This window comes from Heterodontus francisci, chromosome 30 (assembly GCF_036365525.1).
Source record: "Heterodontus francisci isolate sHetFra1 chromosome 30, sHetFra1.hap1, whole genome shotgun sequence".
Lineage (NCBI taxonomy): Eukaryota > Metazoa > Chordata > Chondrichthyes > Heterodontiformes > Heterodontidae > Heterodontus > Heterodontus francisci.
In genome coordinates this window covers 26,667,527-26,686,925 of record NC_090400.1, presented here as the reverse complement: position 1 = coordinate 26,686,925, position 19,399 = coordinate 26,667,527, and the positions used below count along the sequence as shown (strand labels likewise).

The 19,399-nt window shown below is 42.7% G+C and overlaps 1 pseudogene; it reads left to right on the top strand.

Moving 5' to 3' along the window:
* LOC137346492 (myeloperoxidase-like) overlaps window positions 1-19,399 on the top strand; it is a 65,231-nt pseudogene that overhangs the window by 14,932 nt on the left and 30,900 nt on the right.

Below are 19,399 nucleotides of genomic sequence, written 5' to 3'. Positions count from 1 at the left end.
TTCAGGTTTTGACCTTTCATCAGAACTGGTAAAGGTTAGAAAAGTATGAGGTTTTAAGCAAGTGAAGGGGGGTGGTGAGGAAGGGAACAAAAGGGAAGGTGTGTGATAGGGCAGAGGGCAGGAGAGATTAAATAACAAAGATGTCATGGGACAAAGGCAAAGAGCGTGTTAATGGTTGTGGTGAAAGACAAAGCATTAGTTCAGAGAGAGTGTTAATGGCAAAATGATGAGCAGCTCTGTCCAAAAGCACAACATGAAAATCAGGCACACAGTTTAAAAAATCAAATCAAATAATACTTTTCTAAACTTTGCCAGTTCTGATGAAAAGTCACAGACCTGAAATGTTAACTCTGCTTCTCTTTCCACAGAGGCTGGCTGACCTGCCGCACTTTCTGTTTTTCATTCTGATTTCCAGCATTTTGCTTTTCGACTGGTGGATAGCAAAGACAGATAGAACATGCCCAGGAAACTATAGACTAGTCAGCTTAACATTGGTATTAGGGCAAGTAATGAAATTTCCAACTGAAGGAGAAAATAGAAACCAAAAATATAATAATAAATAAGCATCATAGATTTCAAAAGGGAATGCCTACTTTACTAATCTCAATCAATTCTTTGATGAGATAACAGAGAGAGTAGACAATGGTAACGTAGATTCAATTAATCTAGATTGTCATAAGGTCTTCAATAGTACAACTTATAATAGACTAATAAATAAGGCCGGAGCATGCAGTCAGGGTACAAGTAACAGAACGGAGAGCTGACTTCAAGACAGAAAGCAGAGAGTAGGAGTAAAGGACAGCTATTCAGAGTGGCAGGAAGTCCCACAAGGATCAATGCTGGGACCACAGTTGTTCACAATTTATATTAACAATTTAGACTTTGGAATCAAAAACATAATTTCTAAATTTGAGAAGACAATAAATTTGGAGAGTTAGTAATGAGAATTGCAAGATGGCATGAATAACATTGCAGAATGGGCATATAATTGACTAATTAACTTAGATAAGTGTGAGGTATTATTTTTAGTAAGAGAATTATGAAGATCACATATTACTTAGAAAATACGATTCTAACGGGGGTAGAGGAGCAAAGGGATCTCAGATTTCAATGACACAAATCACTAAAAGTAACAATGCTGATTAATAAGGCCATAAAAAGAACACCAAGCACTAGGGTTTATTTCTACAGGGATAGAATTGAAAAGTAGAGAGGTTGTGCTAAATATGCATCAAGCATTAGACCACACTTGGAGTACTGTGGACAGTTCGTGTCACCATATTATAAATAAGATATAGAAATATAGGAGTGGGTGCAAAAAAGGTTTACAAGAATGATACCATAAATGTGAGGTTATACCTTCAGGAAAGGATGAACAGGTTGTGCCTATTCTCTTGAATAGAGAAGGTTAAGGCATGACGTAATAGATGTTTTTAAAATTATGAAAGATTTTGATAGAGTAGACACAGAGAGAATGTTTCCACTTGTGGGGAAGAGCAAAACTAGAGGCTGTTAATAATAGTAAGGAATTCAGAAGATACTTATTTATGCAGAGAATGGTGAGAATTTGGAACTTGCTACCAGAGGGATTCGTTGAAGCAAACAGTAAAGATGTGTTTAAGGGAAAGGTCAATAATCATATGAGCGAGAAGGGAATAGTGGGTTATGCTGATAGAATTAGATGAGGTAGGATGGGAGGGGGCTCGAGTGGAACATAAATGGCAGCAGGAATGAATGGGCCAAATGGCCTGTTTCTGTTCTGTATATTCCATGCAATTCTATGATTCAGTTTTTGTTGCTTTACAAGTATTTGTGCTATCTGTATCTTATTGTTTTTCTGCTCTTTGTGAGCATCTTAATTGCACTTTTATGCAAGTTCACTGTAAGGAAATGACTGTCAAGAGGCACAGTTGGGGGCCTGAATGAATCGATAATTTCAAGAGACAGTTGGATAAATACCTGGAAAAACATTTGCTGGGATGGGGGGAGGTATAAAAGGTATTGTAGGTTAAGATATTTCTAAGACTGAAATTTTCCAGATCAAACTCAATGGTCTTTTCCAATTGATTAAATACGTGTCAATCAAAAACTAGCTCCCTTCTATGAACAGGTAGGAAAATCTACCAAACAAGCAAACATCACAAAAATAAATGATCCAGTTGCTTATATTTTTTCAAGGCTAATGTTCACAGACCAGCGATGTTTCACACAACCTGCCTGTCACAGATCTATGCTGACTGTCTCTGATTAGCCCATGACTTTCTAACCATTCACTAATTTCATCTCATACTATGAACTAGGGCAAACTTCTATGTGATTTGCCTCGATCTCTTGTGGTAACTTTGATGGAAGGTGGGCAGAAATCCTGTCGAGACAGCATAAACAGCTATTTTCACCATTTTGCTGGGGGTTCCACTGATATTATGCTGAGGTCACAGCAGGTGAACTCAAACAGAAATGCCAGACATTGAAGTTTACCTATGATGTAAGACTAACTCACCTATATGCCTGAGTTAGCTGTTAGACTTTTTGGGTTCAGTCTAAATTCAACATTGTTCCCACTGTTTATGAGCCAAATATGGGCAGAATGATAGCCAATTCACCAAGGCAGATGTCCGTGCTTGAACTGCACAGATGGTTGGACCACTGGTAAATTGGTTGGAGCAACTTTAAACATAAGAAATAGGAGACCCTATGACCCCTCAAGCCTGATTCACCATTCAATACAAACATGGCGGATATGCTTTTGTGCAGGCCTTGATTGAAATAAGGGTCCTACATCCATTTCAAACCTCAGGTTGTTAAATTTATTCAAACTGCATAGTGTTTGTGATGCTCAAGATTTGACTTGTATTTCTGGAATATGAGCTGCCTAACTGACTGGAGACTGCTCCAAAAAAAGGCCCAAAACATACAGGAATGTGGCATTTGTGGAATTGGAAAATGCAGGAGTGCTTTTCCTGGGTTCACAAAACAACTACAGACCATTACTGACCAGCTCTCTCTCACTCCCCATTCTGATCACTTTTGCCACCATGCCCTCAAATCCACAGAATTACCTGTGGCCTTCAGTGCCAAGTGATATTAGATAGGCCTGACAGACAAGCTGTGCCCAGCAGCTAACTGCTGCCTGCAGCTCATCTACATTATTATGATGAGGACCAAGTATGTATTTAGGATGGTCCATGGGCCTCTTTTTTATGATACACCATCGCTATGCGCCACCAGAATTGCACCTGGTTTGGCTCACTAATGAATTTAAGTCCCATGTCACCATCTGCTCCTGTAAGTGAACCCCATATCCCCGATGAACAGGAGTGCACCTGCAGTTACCCAATATTTATTTATTTAGAGATACAGCACTGAAACAGGCCCTTCAGCCCACCGAGTTTGTGCCGACCAACAACCACCCATTTATACTAATCCTACATTAATCCCATATTCTCTACCACATCCCCACCATTCTCCTACCACTTACCTACACTAGAGGCAATTTACAATGGCCAATTTACCTATCAACCTGCAGGTCTTTTGGAGGTGGGAGGAAACCAGAGCACCCAGCAGAAACCCACGCAGACACAGGGAGAACTTGCAAACTCCGCACAGGCAGTACCCAGAACTGAACACGGGTCGCTGGAGCTGTGAGGCTGTGGTGCTAACCACTGCGCCACTGTGCCACCTGGGTAAACACAGTAAAATACAGGGATAAACCAAAGGCAAGTTTCCTAGAATAAATCACATGACCTCCTCAATTTGGAAGTACAAATAACTTATAATGTATTGGACTATGGTTCAGGAGATCAACCAACAGGTAAATGAACAGTATTCAGTACAAAATTTATTTACAGCAATTACAAACCTTACTATTGTCCTTTGTCTTCAATCCTTGAGTCATAGTCGTTCATTTATTACATGGTAAAAATGGCACCATGGAGACTCAGACTGACTGTCAACTGGACGAAAATCAACCATCCATGTAACATTCATAATCCTTTGAATAGAGGCTGATGGACTAAAATTTCACTACCATTCCAGTGCGTTCCCACCACAACTCCTGTGGGAGTATGACAAAAGGGCCAAAAACAGGCCAGATAGAAGAACAATAACTCGCATTTATATAGTGCCTTTATCATAGAAACATGTCTCAGTGTGCTTCACAGAAGCCTAAGGAAATATAGGCACTGGGCCGAGAAAGAAAGATTAAAAGGAGGCCTAAAAGCTTGGTGAAAGAGGTGAGTTGTTAGGGATATCATAAAAGAGGACATACATGGACTAGCAGAGTTTTTCAGGAGAAAATTCCAGACCATGGGGATTGGTAGCTGATGGCACTGTCCCAAATAGTGGAGCAAAAGAAGGGAGGGATGCTCAGGAGGATGGCAAAACAGTGTCATTATTGCACACGCAGAAACTGACTCCATATCTGTGAATGCTCCTGCCAAGGGTCAGCATGTAGATGCAGAAAAGAATGAGGCCAAGGAATGGATCCTTTGTGGAATGGTGAGGTGTGGAGTGGAAAGATAATCTTTTGGTAGAGATGCTCTAATTATCATCAGATAGATAAGAGTGGAACCATTTGACAGCAATCCCATAGAGCTGGACAAGAGAGGGGAAGGACTGGAGGATGACGGACTGGTCAACCCACTGAAGGGATAGTGCACCACAATCACAGAATGTGTCCTTCTGACTCTTCCCAGTCATCTTTTTCACTTCCTTTCTATGTTCTTGGTGCTTTTCCCTTCAGCAGAAACTCAAGTTACTGCAATTTTGTGTCATGAGTTCTGAACTACCAGGAACTGGGCTCAGGCAGAAACTCTTTTCACATTGCAAGCTTTACTGGATGGTTAATTTTTCTTTTCTGGAGGTCAGTGATCAAAATTTTTTTTCCTCCTTTGAGGTCTCTGTATCGATTACAATATTTTAGCATGCTTATTATACATAATGACAATGTCATTTGTGCTACATTGCAGTATCAAACGGAAACTCTTTAAAAGATCTGCAAGTCTAAAGGACCGAATGAACTTCTTCATGCAGCCTATGGCAAGACCAGGACGGCAGCACAATCTGCAGAGTATGTGCAAACTGCACTGGGTCTCATCCAGTATCATGTTCAATGAGTCCACAAATGTTCAATCAACATATCAGGTCAGTTTAAAAACAGCTTTTGAACTGCTACAGTATCAGGATCAGTTTGTATGTTTGCATCAAACTGGAATATTGCTGTTAAAACCTACTCATTGGAGTGGAAAATTAGGTTTATTATCTTGCAGACTGAAGGGAAATGGACTCTTTTGCCAGATTTTCCACTAATTTTCAAAGAAAAATAATCCAACCAGCATTCTCTGCCAAAAGATCCATCCATCACAAATGCAAACATTTCAGCCAATGGAAAAAATTTCACTGGTAAATATTTAATTTTTTGAAGCAAAATTCAGCTGCAACAATTGAGCTTTGCTGCCCTAATTTTTCAGATCTCTGCCGCTTGGGCTGGCAATGATTTTTTTTTTCACGCAGTACATCGTCATTAAGCAGATGAATATAGTGCCCATTCTAGACACACAAAACCTAAATTCTCCACATTGCCTTTGTACGTTATTGCGGCACAATTGTTAATATTACAAATCCCTGGGCTCCAAAGTAAAATGCTTTCCTACTGAGGGCTATCAAAATCTTAAAAGCAACACAAACATCAGGTAAATGTAAGGAGCACAACAATGATTTATCAAATAACACTTGGTAGATGATGGCTTAACAGGAATTCGATCAGGAAAAGAGGAAACTTAAAATGTGCAGAATAAAAGTCAGCTGCAGTATTTTTTTTCTCAAAAGGACAATGGATGCAACGGTAGGAGCAAATAAGGTGCAGCTATTCCGTTGCTCAGCTTATTGCCTTAACTGTTCCATTTCTTAATGTTGTGTTGGTGACTTGTATGCTTTGTGCGTGGAGTCTATGGGCTAGATTTTCCCAGTTGAGTCTCAATTCCAAGGTCGGCCTCAATTCCAGGTCTGGAACCCGGATGTGGCCATGGCAGGCATTGCTCACGATCTTCCTGGAGGCACCCAATCAAGAAGCCAATTCCGGAAACCCTGTCCAATTAAGGACAGCGGGTGGTCCAGGAAAGTAGGAGGCACAATCAGAGGGTCCACTGCATTGTCCAACTGGCAGCCCCACTGGGAAAGCTGGGTGCTGCTGAGGCAGGCAGGAGCCGACGAGGGCATCCCAAGATGGAGTTGCTTTTTGCAGCATTACAAAAAATTAAAACTGATGTACGGTCACAACTGTCAGCCCATTATTGTGGAGCGGGTATCTTCTCCGGCAGATGGCTTGCGGCTGTAGTCGTCGCATCCCAGTTAACCATGCTGGGGTGATGGAAAGGAGACGTCTATGGTTCTACCCGGCCTGCTGCTAGGAGGCCGACTCCAGTTAAATTCCAGGCTCTGGCCTCAGTGAGGGGGCCTGTTCGCTGTCGTAAGATCCCAGGGGCAGCATCACCTTTCCCCCCATTGGCCCATTAATGGACCTAATTGGCTACCTGCTGCTGCCAGGTTGGCGGGTAGCCTCTGCCGCGTTGCCCCCGCCTCCAGCAAGATCACTCTGAGGCAGGAATGACCCGACATGATATATTCTGACTTTTGTCTCAGTCCCAACTGCTGACCTGCCTCCACAGGATCAGTAAAATTCAGGCCCACAGGACTGTTTGGAAAAATAGCACTGCTATAATTAATTGGATCTTCCCACTAAGTAATACCCAGAAGGACTATTTTCAAAGAACTGACAGAAAATTGCTGCTGCCATTTTAAAAATATTTCAGAAAAAGAGACCAGCATCAATGCTGTCATCTTTATGCATTTTTCACAAAGAAGTAAGCTAATCAAACCATTATCAAGATACTGAAAATCAGCTCCATGATTGACTGAGCAACAGCAGAGACTAAAAAGCTGCAATAAAGGGTACATAGGAACAAGCAGTACAGGGTACAGGAAGGTGGCAGAAAGGAATAACAGCAAAGGTAAGAAGGACTCATCAGCTGGAGCAAACAGATGCTGGCCATCAAATTCCCCTCTTTTTATTCTGTGCATGATGCCTTTATTTACATATTAATCCATACATGTTACAAAAATGTTGTTTGAAATGTAATGAGTTAATGCAGTGTAGTTAGTTCTCAACAAAGTCTGTAAAGTCATTGCTTTCCCTTTACATCTTTCAGGTGAGATGTTAAACTGAAGTTCTGATGAAAGGTCATTGATCTGAAACAGTAGCTGTTTCTCTCTGCACAGATGCTGCCAGACCTGCTGAGTATTTCCAGTACTTTTTGTTTTTATTTCAGATTTTCAGCATCTACAGTATTTTGCTTTTATTTTAGTGTTAAACTGAAGCCCTGTCTGTCCTCACAGATGGATGTAAAAGATCCCTTGGCACTGTTAGCGGAAGAACAGGAGATTTCTCTTGCTTTCCTAGCAAAAATTTATCCCTCAAATAACAACACTAAAACAGATGATCTGGCCATGTGTCTAACTGCTATTTGGAGGACCCAGTGTGCAAATTGGGTGACACGTTCCTTATATCACAAGAAAACCAGAAAATAGTGAAAATACTCATCAGGTCAGGCAGCATCTGTGGAGAGGGAAACAGAGGGCGATATTTTATGTATACGATGGGGGTCTTGGCCACCTGCTGAAGAGCCAGTGAGAGCCCTGCCTCGCCTCTTAGCAGAAAGGCCCACCACATTGATTTGGATTTTGTATAGGAGATGGGGCTCCTATCGCCGGGCTGAAAAGGCAGGAAGAACCCCGCTTCGGTATTTTTCTGGCTCCCCCCCCACCCCTCCAGAGTGATCCTCTGGTATTTTGAAGCCCAAGTACCCGGCGTCAGGATCTCCGTTCCTTTAAAGGTGGGCATCCTGCCTCCAATTATCTGCATAAATAAAGTAAAATCATTGTAGGTTTGATAATGGAAGATTCTGATTGACTCTGTTTCATTCATTATCCTTCACAAACTAAAGGAACTTGTTTAATCATACTGATTTTGGGGAAATACCATGCATAAACACACCAGGGTAGAATTTCCATGGAGGCTCCATACTTATACACTGTAACTTCAGCAATTTATGTAGTTTCTCTAGGGTTTCCTCTGAGATTATAGCAAACAACCAGGAAACCCCTGTGAAAAATGCTGGTGACCATTTTTTTTCATTGTAACGTCATGAGCGAGTCACACACACATGTACATCTACTATATATATATACTATATATATACTATAATGGTGCAGTACTATATATACTCAGGTCTCTATAGCAGAGATAGTTCTTTTTATTCCTTGATTTGGGAAAGCTCTCTGTTCCTAGCATTACATTTACTGATGTCAAAGGCCAGTACTGAAGTCTCAGTAGCATGTTTAGGAACAGCAGTTTATTATTCTCATTGCAGATCAGTAAAAATTTGAAAATAGATACATCAATTCCAAATTGACAAAGATTCCTTTTGTTTGAAATAGCTCTTGGCTTGTTTCTCAGCCTTTGTTGCGTTTTAGCCATTAATCTGTTTTATTACATTTTCTTTTCAGCTCTGAACTCATGTCATATTTCAGGAATGACTTTTTCCAGAGAAAGGATTGAGAAAAGGATTACTTTTAAATGTTGGGTTGTTAAAGCAAAGTCTGAAGGATATGCTGATAGGGTAAGATGAAATAAGGTGGATAAGACAGAATGACATTTTTTATTCATTCCTGGGATGCAGGCGTCACTGGCCAGGCCAGCATTTATTGCCCATCCCTAATTGCCCTTGAGAAGGTGGTGGTGAGCTGCCTTCTTGAACCGCTGCAGTCCATTTGGGGTAGGTACACCCACAGTGCTGTTAGGAAGGGAGTTCCAGGGTTTTGACCCAGAGACAGTGAAGGAATGGCGATATAGTTCCAAGTCAGGATGGTGTGTGACTTGAAGAGGAACTGGCAGGTGATGGTGTTCCCATGCATTTGCTGCCCTTGTCCTTCTAGTTGGTAGAGGTCGCGGGTTTGGAAGGTCCTGTCTAAGGAACCTTGGTACGTTGCTGCAATGCATCTTATAGATCGTACACATTGCTGCCACGGTGTGTCGGTGGTGGAAGAAGTGAATGATTTTGTGAACGGGGTGTAAATCAAGCGGGCTGCTTTGTCCTGGATGGTGTCGAGCTTCTTGAGTGTTGTTGGAGCTGCACCCATCCAGGCAAGTGGAGAGTATTCCATCACACTCCTGACTTGTGCCTTGTGGATGGTGGACAGGTTTTGGGGAGTCAGAAGGTGAATTACTCGCCGCAAGATTCCTAGCCTCTAACCTGCTGTTGTAGCTGTGGTATTTATGTGGCCACTCCAGTTCAGTTTCTGGTCAATAGTAACCCCCAGGATGTTGATAGTGGGGGATTCAGTGATCGTAATGCCATTGAATGTCAAGGGGAGATGGTTAGATTCTCTCTTGTTGGAGATGGTCAGTGCCTGGCACTTGTGTGGCGCGAATGTTACTTGCCACATACTAGCCCAAGCCTGGATATAGTCCAGTTCTTGCTGCATTTCTACACGGACTGCTTCAGTATCTGAGGAGATTCTAACGATGCTGAACATTGTGCAATCATCAGCGAACATCCCCACTTCTGACCTTATAATTGAAGGAAGGCCATTGATGAAGCAGCTGAAGATGGTTGGGCCTAGGACACTACCCTGAGGAACTCCTGCAGTGATGTCCTGAAGCTAAGATGATTGACCTCCAACAACCACAACCATCTTCCTTTGCGCTAGGTATGACTCCAACCAGTGGAGAGTTTTCCCCCCGATTCCCATTGACTTCAGTTTTGCTAGGGCTCCTTGATGCCATACTCGGTCAAGTACTGCCTTGATGTTAAGGGCAGTCACTCTCAGCTCACCTCTTTTGTCCATGTTTGAACCAAGGCTGTAATGAGGTCATGATCTGAGTGTCCTGGCAGAATCTAAACTGAGTGTCAATGAGCAGATTATTGCTACGCAAGTGTCGCTTGATAGCACTGTCGATGACACCTTCCATCACTTTACTGATGATTGAGAGTAGCCTGATGGGGCGGTAATTGGCTGGGTTGGACTTGTCCTGTTTTTTGTGTACAGGACATAACTGGGCAATTTTCCACATTGCCGGGTCAATGCCAGTGTTGTAGCTGTACTGGAACAGCTTGGCTTGGGGCATGGCAAGTTCTGGAGCACAGGACCTCAGTACTATTGCCAGAATATTGTCAGGGCCCACAGCCTTTGCAGTATCCAGTGCCTTCAGTCGTTTCTTGATATCACGCGGAGTGAATCGAATTGGCTGAAGTCTGGCATTTGTGATGCTGGAGACTTCAGGAGGAGGCCGAGATGGATCATCAACTCGGCACTTCTGGCTGAAGATTGTTGCAAATGCTTCAGCCTTATCTTTCATAGAATATTTGGGCTGAATGGCCTGTTTCAGTGCTGTAAATTCTATGTTCGGTAATATAATTCATGCAAGTTTTTTCAAAAAACACTGAGACAAAAAGTGGTTGAAAGATAATAGTCTTGGTGAATGTAGGGTGATAGTTTACCGAACTGGTGGAGGTCCCGGTCATCGGGGTGGTTTTCGGGTGGCTGGCATGGTTGGACGGGAGCTGGGACTTCCCTTGCGATATTGCCAGGAGAAGGCGATTAAGAGCTGGAAGGCAGGAAAGGCGGATAATTATGGACAGCAGGCAGTCCTTCCGCACTGCCCACCCAATCAGAGGGCTGGCAGTTCTGGAGCCTTGTCACTGCAGTGTATGATTAATACTGTTCATACTAGATAGATTTGTAAAAGACAGAACTACCAAACTGATCTATTCACTGATCAGTTATTTCCAAGAGACAAGTAACAGCAATTTTTGGTAATGTTCCAAATATCTTAGCAACAGGAAAGATTTAGTACCTTTGGTCTTTCTTTGGATGTTTCTGGTGTTGGACAATTTTTTGGCAGCATAGCAGCACTTAATCCCTGTACAGGTGTTCCTCCCTAGAGATTGCATCTTGATTTCATGGTTGTCGTGGCAACCAAGGCATTTTTCTTCAAACTTGAGTAGCTAGTTCCACAAGCATTATACACAAATGAATACATCTGTGCTGTCAAATTCAATTGTCAAATTGCTTAATAGCCCAAAGATGCTTACATCTGCTCGTCATCAACATTATTGACTTGACCACTTCCTTTCAGACATGTTTTAGTATAGTAGCTCATTTCCCAAGCAAGCACTCTGCTACAGCTTTCCACCTTCTGTCTGCCATCTGCCTCAAGTTAAAATTGTCCTATTTGGCACCCAAGTTTTTATGGCTGAAGTTTGAACTTCCTTTATCCAAACTGCTCCTGGGTTTAGGACCTCACTGACTCAACTATAGATGGCCCTGGACTAGCCATGCTTTCCATGGTGATCTGCCATTTAGTTAGATGATCATGTAGCACTGCAAAGACCGAGGTAGTGAACTTCTCCAAAGTTGCTGCCAAACGCTGCAGGGTACTTAGCACACTCTTGAATGACCATACAAGATACTCAGATATCAGTTTTCTTTTGTAGGCCAAGTGACGGAAGGTGTTGTTGACAATGCTATCAAGTGACACTTACTCAGCAATAGCCTGCTCACCAATGCTGAGCTTGGATTTTTCCGGGGCCACTCAGCTCCAGTCCTCATTGCAGTCTTGGTCCAAACATGGGCAAAAGAGATGAACTCCAGAAGTTAGGTGAGAGTGATCCTTTTGACATCAAGGTATTTGACCGAGCTTGGCATCAAGGAGCCCGAGCAAAATTGAAGTCAATAGGAATTGGGGAAGATTCTCCATGGGTTGGAGTCATACCTAGCACAAAGGAAGATGGTTGTGGTTGTTAGAGGCCAATCGTTTCAGCCCCTGAACATTGCTGCAGGAGTTCCTCAGGGTAGTGTCCTAGGCCCAACCACCTTCAACTTCTTCAAAAATGACCTTCCCTCCATTATAATATCAGAAGTGGGGATGTTTGCTGATGATTGCACAGTGTTCAGTATTCATGACTGCACATGGGAGAACTGCAGAGCTTTGATCTGATCCTTTAGTTGTCGGATCACTTAACATACTGCTTCCGCCAATTAACATGTATGTAGTCCTGCATTGTAACCAGGAACCAGGCTGAATATAGAAGGTGTGCTAGGTATGACTTACAACTCCTCAAATACTGAAGCAATACATGCCCGCAAGCAGCAAGACCTGGACAACATTCAAGCATGGACTGATAATTGGCAAGTAACATCCGTGCCACACCAGTACCAGGCAATGACCATCTCCAGAAAGACAAAATCTAACCATTCCCCTTGACATTCAATGGCATTACCATTGCTGAATCACCCACCATCAACATTCTCGGGTTACCATTGACCAGAAACATAATGAGATCATCCATATAAATACTGTGGCTACAAGAGCAGGTCAGAGACTAGGAATCCTGCAGTGGGTAACTCATCTGATTCCCCAAAGCCTTTCCACCATCTACAAAGGCACAAGTCAGGAATGTGATGGAATACTCTCCACTTGCCTGGATGCGTGCAGCTCCAACAACACTCAAGAAGGTCAACACCACCCAGGACAAAGCAGCCCACTTGATTGGGACCTGTCCACCACCTTAAACACTCACTCCCTCTGCCTCTGGTGCACAGTGGCAATAGTGTGCACCACAAACAAGATGCACTGAAGCAAGTCACTAAAGCTCCTTTGACAACACTTTCCAAACCCCTGCAACCTGTATCACCTAGAAGAATGCCACCACCTGCAAGTTCCCCTCCAAGTCAAGATGGTGTCTGACTTGGAACGATATCGTCATTCCTCCATTGTCATAGGGTCAAAATCCAGGAACTCCCTCCCAAACGGCACTGTGGGTGTACATACTCCACATGGACTGCAGCAGTTCAAGAAGGTGGCTTATCTACACCTTCTCAGGGACAATAGGGATGGACAAAAAATGCTGGCCTTGCCAGTGGTGCTCACATCCCATGAACAAATAAAAAAAACCTATTTATGTTCCAGACCTCTGGAATATCTAAGTAATATATTGCTGACCCATTGTCTGGGGCACTGTCACCTGTGGTTTACTGGCAAGGAAGAGGCTTCTGAATCACTTGGACTGGAATTATTTCAGATAATAAATGGTTTTAACACTTCTTGTCAAGTTATGCTTGTGGTTTCCACATTTATTGAAAATTCAAGCTCAGCCTGTGGACATTGATGATGCTGAATCAAATGTGACCTGAAGCAAAGCCAAAGCACTCCAGTTTGAGAGTTATTAGTGAATTTGCTTGCATCACCCTTTCAGGCAGTGCATTCCAGATCATAACTATCAGCTGTGCCAAAAATGTTCCCTCTGTTCTTGTACCAATTACTTTAAACCTGTCTCCTCTGGTTACTGACCCTTCTACCACTGGAAACAGCTTCTCCTTATTTAATCTATCAAATCCTTTCATGATTTTGAACATCTCTTTAAATCTCTCCTTAACCTTCTCTGCTCAAGGACAACAACCCCAGCTTCTCGAGTCTCTCCACATAACTGAAGCCTCACATCCCTGGTAGTAGTCTAGTAAATATCTTATGCATCTTTTCTAAGGCCTTGACATCCTTCCTAAAGTGTGGTGCCCGTAATTGGACACAATACTCCAGCTGGGGCCTAACGAGTGATTTAACTTTTTGGCTTTTGTACTGTATGCCTCAGTTTATAAAGCCAAGGATCCCATATGCTATTTAAACAACCTTCTCAACTTGTCCTACCATTTCAAAGATTTGAGTATGTAGACCCCCCAGGTCTTTGTTCCTGTAGCCCCTTTAAAATTGTACAATTTAGTTAACACTGCGGCTCCTCATTTTTTCCTTTGAGGATAAATATCCACTAGGGAAAACTCCGCTGCTCTTCTTCAAATAATGCAATGGGATCATCTACCGACCGTAGACAGAGCCTCGGTTTAACATCTCATCTCAAAGGTGGCATCTCCATCAATGCAGGGCTCCCTCAGTGCTGCAGTAGATTATCAGCCTAACATTATGTGATTAAGCCTATGCAGTTGTACTGGAACCCACAACCTTCTTACTCACAGGAAGAGTGATAACCCTGATCAATGGCTGATGCTTGGTTGCATTGGAGGAAACATCCAGCTTTAGCCAGGGGTGTAAACCATAAAGTGTGAAGTCAAACAGGGTGTGTAATGAGTGGGTAATTTGATGCTGCCCCATTCATCAAGTTTGGAGTTTAAGTCCTTTCAATTGGAGAAGAAAGGTTTAAAACAGACAGTGGTTGAGAAGCTCCAGTGCTTAGACCCTAGGAAAACTGAGAAGAGTAGGAGACTGTGTAATGCAATACAATAAAATTGCAGGGGAGAGAAAGAGTTTGTAAAATCTGAGTTTTGCCTCAAGCCTCAAGAGGAAGTTTCAAAGGAGAATTATGCATAGTTGCATTCATAAAAAAATTAAGGAGACAAGAATGGTTGCAATGGGGCAAGATGTGAAAGCCTAGATGTGTGAGAGAGGCAAACCTTTTCTTTCATCCTGCCTGGAAATGTGAAATTTGTTGTAAGAGTCTCCCTAGACAGAGAACAGAATTGAAGCCTTTGATTGACTTGAGCTTGATATAGTTGCTGAGAGAATAAAGCATATCACACACAAGAAAATCCAACTGCTTGAAGGCAGATAGGTAGATGAAGATAGAGTGAATCTGAATTGTGTGGTCTGATAATTTTCTAATCTCACTCCAACAAGTAACAATCCACTCAGATGTATCAAACCATTACAATGCAATAGGCCACCATCACCTTCTCAAAAGCAATTAGAAAGCCCACACCTCAAGAATGTACAAAAAAGGAAGTTAATGTATGTCAGTGATGAGATTTCTCATATTTTAGCATTTTTAGTACTTCTGCTCCTTCCTCAGGCCCGAGAGGTGTCTAACAAGATTCTGAAGCTGCTCCATGATTGTATACCCATGGACATGGAATTCTCTCAAGTTATTATGCAATGGGGCCAGTGGATTGCTCATGATATTTCTTTAACTGTTATGTCTGGAAGTAGTGATGTTGACTGCACCGTGAGTTGTTCCCAAGAAGCCCCATGCTTCCCTATTACGGTAAGAGATGCCAGCACTCAAGAAATGCAGCTGTGTTCTACTTTATTCACTCAATGTCAACTTCAAATACTTGGTCAGGCACAGCACGGGTTAGATATAAAGTAAAACTCTCTCTACAGTATGTTACACTGTCCGATCAAATGCCTTCATTTAGGTTTCGTATGGAACAGTGATGTAGTTGTCTTGTCTAGAAGTGTTTTAATACAAAAAATCAGTCCTAGTGCAATGGTACTTGAACTGCTGTTGTCCAGTTACTGTACAAGCCTGTAGTGCCTTGAGTTCATCTTGCACAATATGGCAAGGCCAACACATAGAGGATATGGCACTGCGCACAATGCATGATGTGCTGAGAATGCACCTGGGCCAAGGGGCAGATTGTCTTCTACCAGTCACCACTAAGGGGGCAGCAGGTTGATCTTATAGTTTCCTTGCTTATGAGCAGGAGAAATGGCTGGCACAAGTCTGGTTGACTCTATTCCAGTATGCAGTTTGGGAGTCTGTTGCTGGGTGTCAGTCCTGCAGACAGGGACGGTGCTTTTTCAAGCAGAAACAAATCCTCCACTGAAGAGAAGTACCAGAGCAGGCTGGATGGAAATAGCCGTGCCTCAATCCTCAGAGCTGGTGAGGAAGAAATCAGTGGTCTCTCATGGGTTTCCAAGGTGTCCAACTATACTTAATGTTTTACAGCTTTACTTGACATTACTGCCTCATACGAACATACAAATTAGGAGCAGAGGTAGGCCATTCAGCCCCTCAAGCCTGCTCCGCGATTCAACAAGAACATGGCTGATCTGTTTGTGTTTCGAATTCCACAGTCCCATCTACCCCGATAAGCTTTGATTCCCTTGCCTAACAAGAATCTATATGTACCCTCAAAATTATTCAATGACCCCGCCTCCACCCCTTCTGAGGCAGAAAGTTCCAAAATCGCACAACCCTCTGAGTGAAAAAATTTCTCCTCATCTCTGTCCTAAAAGGACAACCCCTAATTTTAAGTCAGTTCCCCCTAGTTCTGGACTCACCCACAAGGGGAAACATCCTTTCCACATCCACCTTGTCAAGACCATTCAGGATCTTATATACTTCAATCAAGTCTCCCCTCACTCTTCTAAACTCCAGTGAAAACATGTCCAGTCTGTCCAACCTTTCCTCATAAGACAAACTGCTCATTCCAGGTATTAATCTGGTAAACCTCCTCTGACACATTTACATCCTTCCTTAAATAAGGAGACTACAACTGCTCACAGTATTCGAGATGTGGTCTCACCAATGCCCTATATAACTGAAGCATAACATCTTTATTTTTATTTTCAATTCCTCTCGTAATAAAGGGTAGCATTTCATTTGCCTTTTTTATTACCTGCTGTACCTGCATATAACTTTTTGTGACTCATGCACTAGAACACCTAGATCCCTCTGCACCTCGGAATTCTGCAGTTGTTCTCCATTTAAAAAATACTCTGCTTTTTTATTCGTCCTGCCAAAGTGAACAAGTTCACATTTTCCCGCATTATACTCCATCTGCTAGATTTTTGCCCACTCACTCAACCTATCTATATCAGTCTGCAACATCCTTATGTCCTCTTCACAACATACCTTCGTACCTATCTTTGTGTCATCGGCAAATTTAGCTACCAGGCCATTGCTCCCCTCATCTAAGTTATTGATATAAATTGTAAAAAGTTGAGGCTCCAGCATAGACCCCTGCGGGAGTCCACTTGTCACATCCTGCCAATCAGAAAAGGACCCATTTATGCATACTCTCGGTTTTCTGCCAGCCAGCCAATCTTCTATCCATGCTAATATGTTACTCTCTATGCCATGAGCTGCTACTTTGCACAAGAACCTTTTATGTGGCATCTTGTCAAATGCCTTCTGGAAATCCAAGTACAGTACGTCAATGGGCTCCCTTTATCCACAGCACATGTCACTCCTTCAAAGAACTCCAATAAATTGGTTAAGCATGATTTCCCTTTCAAAAAAACCATACTGACTATCCCCGATTGCCTTGAGATTTTCTAAGTTCCCAGCTACAACCTCCTTAATAATCGATTATAACACCTTCCCGACGACAGACATCAAGCTAACTGGCCTATAGTTACCTGTTTTTTGCCTCCCTGCCTTTTTGAATAGAGGGTTTATATTTGTTACTTTCTAGTCTGAAGAAACCATTCTAGAACCTAGAACATTTTGAAAAATTAACACCATCCACTACCTCATTAGCCACCTCTTTTAAGACCCTAGGATGAAATCCATCAGGACCCGGGGACCTGTCAATCCGTAGCTTCATCAATTTGGTCAGTACCACTTCCCTGGTGATCGTAATTTCACCAAGTTCCTTTTTTCCTTCCACCTCCTGATTTACAGCTTTGCCGGAATGTTTTTTTATCCTCTATAGTGAAGACAGAAGCTAGACCTGCTGAGTATTTCCAGCGTTTCTTGTTTTTACTTCTTGCTTTCAAACTGGATGTAAAATTCAATCATATTGTGGTCGCTGCTACCTGGACGTGCCTTTACTCTGACATCATTCATTAATCCTGTCACATTACACAATACCAAGTTTAATATAATCTGTTCTCTGGTTGGTTCCAGAACGTGCTGCTCTAAGAAACTATCTCGAAAGCATTGTATGAACTCCTCATCCAGGTTACTATTGCCAATCTGATTCTTCCAGTTTATATATAGATTAAAATCACCCATCATTGCTGTCCCATTATCACAATCACCCAATATTTCTTCTGTCTACTTCATCCTACATTGTAATTACTGTTAGGGGGCCTGTAGACCACTCCCACTAGTGACTTTTTTCCGCTACTATTCTTCATCTCCACCTAAATCGATTCTACATCCTGATCTCCCGAACCAAGGTCATCTCTAACTATTGCACCAATGCCATCCTTGATTAACAGTGCTACCCCTCCACCTTTACCTAGCTTCCTATTCTTCTTGAATGTCACATACCCCTCAATGTTCAGGACCCAATCCTTGTCATTCAGCAGCTACATCTCCATAATGGCTATCAGATCATATTTATTTACTTCAATGTGCGCTTTCAGTTCATCTACTTTGTTATGAATGCGATATGCATTCAGATATGGAGCCTTTAGTTTTGTCTTTTTGTTATCTTTATAACATCTAATCTCAACTGTTGATCTGTTCTTAGGTTCTTTCTCTCTTTCCCTTCCTGCCATTCTCTAACCTTCATTTCCATATTACTATTCTGCTCTCCTGCCTTGACTCTACCCCTAGATTTGTTACATCTACTCAAGCTTGATCCCTCAACCCACTTGTTTAGTTTAAAGCCCTCTCTAATTCCCTAGTTATACGGTTTGCTAGAACACTGGTCCCAGCACAATTCAGGTACAGACTGTCCCAATGGTATAGCCCCCACTTTCCCCAGTACTGGTGCCAGTGCCCCATGAACTAAAACCCACTTCTCCCACACCATTCTCTGAGCCACGTATTAATTTTATTAATCTTATGTACCCTCTGCCAATTGGCACGTGGCTCAGGTAATAATCCAGAGATTATTACCTGAGGTTCTGCTCTTCAATTTGGTGCCTAGCTCCATATACTGTCTCAGCAGAACCTCTTTCGTCATCCTACCTGTGTCGTTGGTACCTACATGGACCACAACAACTGGATCCTCCCCCTCGCAATCCAAATTCCTGTCCAGCCCTAAGCAGATGTCCCAAACCCAGGCACTGGGTTGGCAACCCAGCCTTCTGGACTCACACTCTTGGCTGCACAGAACAGTGTCATTCCCCCTCACTATACTATCCCTACTACAACTACATTCCTTTTTGCTCTCCCCACTTGAATGGCTTCCTGTATCACAGTGACATGGTCAGTCTGCTCATCCACCTAGCAGACCTTGCTTTCGTCTACACAGGTTGACAGCACCTCCAACTTGTTTGACAATTGCAAAGTCTGAGCCTCCTCCACTACTGTCTGCTTGGTCCCATTCCCTGACTCACTCATGATTACATCCTCCTTTTTTTTTTATTCATTCAGGGATGCGGGCGTTGCTGGCTAGGCCAGCATTTATTGCCTATCCCTAATTGCCCTTGAGAAGGTGGTGGTGAGCTGCCTTCTTGAACTGCTGCAGTCCATTTGGGGTAGGTACACCCACAGTGCTGTTAGGAAGGGAGTTCCAGGATTTTGACCCAGCGACAGTGAAGGAACGGCGATATAGTTCCAAGTCACGATGGTGTGTGACTTGGAGGGGAACTTGCAGGTAGTGGTTTTCCTGTCCCTCACTGGAGACAAAAACAGATGATCCTGTTCTAAGA